Raw genomic sequence first — 2,093 nt, 5'->3', positions numbered from 1 at the left:
TTAGCCTACATAGCTAACTCTGGTTAGCTGTGTAGGCTAACACTGACTGACACAACGTCTCCCATTTACCTCGTCTTCCCTTCTCCACTGGGAACCTAAAAAACTGCACTTTTCGGGACTGCTTCGGTGATTACAGACGAAAATTGTCATGATTCAGCCGGGTTGGGCCTGGCTGTTATTGTTTTGAAGCCTTTTTTCCACGTTTGTGTTCCCCTTCATCGTAGTCATGCTTCTGCTGGTCTTGTTTCTTGTCTGGTTATTTTCCTTTAGTTATTTGTTGCACTCTGTTTGCCATTTATTTTGTGTTACTTTATTGTGCTTTAGTCACAGGGTTTTGTTACTATTTATTTTCAGTGCTTCTTTTCTGTATGTTTGTTATTTATTGCACCTTCTGTTTATCAGTTATCTTGCTCCTGGTTATGTTCCTTTAGTTATTTGATGCACACTGTTTGCCATTCAGTTTGTGTTACCTTATTATACTTTAGTCACAGGGTTTGTTGTTATTTACCTGGAGTGCTGCTTATTTGATTATGTTCCCTTCGTTAGTTATGGCATTTTCTGTTTATCTGTTATCTTGTTTATTATTTGCATTATTCTCTGTTTTTCAGTAGTTTATTTTGGCTGCTCCCAATTGTGATGTCTGTTACGCTTTTCTGTCTGGTTTTGTTATCATGTTCATGCTCTATTCTTGTCCTCTGTTTGATTTCTGTTCTGTTTGCCCTCACGCCCATCCGTCTTGGTTCATTTCACTTCACTGTACCTGCCTCACCACTAGCTCATGTGTCTTTGTCTTTTACATCACTCCACTCAGTTTCCCTTCCTTCACTATCTTGCACAGTGTTTACTCTTTAGCCAGAAGCCACACCCCTTCTAGATTGTTCCTCACCTGCACCTTGTTTACACCACCTGTCCCTGGCTTCTCACTAATTAGCCCACAAGTATTTAAGCCTCCACAGTCTCACTGCCAGATTGTAGTCTTAGAACTCTTTCCAGCGCCATTCACAGTCTTGTTTTTGTCTTGCCTTGTTCTGAACATTGCTCTGTACCTCGACCACGCCTTTTGCTTCATCCCGGATGTCTGAGTTTGCTTGTGCCTCTGAACCCTGCTTGTTTGTGACTACGCCTCAGCCTAATCCTGTTTGTACCTCTGCCACACTGACTGATAACCTGTGTATCGAAACCAAGCCTGGAATAAAGACCATGATTTCTCCCACACCAAAGCCTTGTCCGGGGGTTTGCATTGTGGGTCCAGCCGTCCCTGGTCACGGGCTCCTGCCCACCCTGACAAAAATAAAACAGTACACCATTTTTCCACGCGACGTTATGCTGTGATATATTGCGTAACAGAAGCGGCTTGTCCCCATAAGTGGTCAAATCCCACAATATCATGCAGGGTTCAAACGAGACTGCGCTGCCCTATTCATCAATATTTCTTGCTTTATCTTTTCATGCACCACATGTCAAAAGATTGTTGGATCATCTCACAGCTATCTTTAGCTAAATCAAAGCGTACAGAGTCCAAAGACGGCAGTCAGCGTTTGATTTTGTAGTTTAAACATCTTAAAAATCAGCACCGACTCATCACGGTTCATGTGATTTTCAAACCTTCTCTTCCTCACTCAGGATTATTTGGTATCCTGTGGATTGAACTGACAACCTGCTGTTACAGACGAGATCTTTCCCTTCGTCTGTCACGACTCTGACCTGAATCTTGCAGTCAGGTCCATAAGTATTTGGACTGACGCAGTGTTGCTAATTTTGTATTTTTACACCATAACAGTGGAAATGAAATAAAATCAGTATGAGTATTTATGAGTTGCAAGTCATTTTAATCATAGTCTCTTCATTTTCAGAGGCCATAAGTAATTGGACAAAGTACAAATACAAACCATCACTTTTACAGCCAGTTTTTGTTAAACAAATCAGGGGAAGTGCACGAACATTTCTAAGTCACTGTATATGTCTTGGACTTCCTTTACATCCATCTTTAAGAAAATGTGTGGTGCTGTGTGTTAAATCTGTCTGGAGGAGGCAAATCTCAAAAACTGAGTGAGTGTGCAACAAGAGGAGACGAGCGAGGAAAGAGACCGAGA

Source organism: Thalassophryne amazonica, chromosome 8 (assembly GCF_902500255.1).
Source record: "Thalassophryne amazonica chromosome 8, fThaAma1.1, whole genome shotgun sequence".
NCBI lineage: Eukaryota > Metazoa > Chordata > Actinopteri > Batrachoidiformes > Batrachoididae > Thalassophryne > Thalassophryne amazonica.
This window is presented reverse-complemented; position numbering follows the sequence as displayed.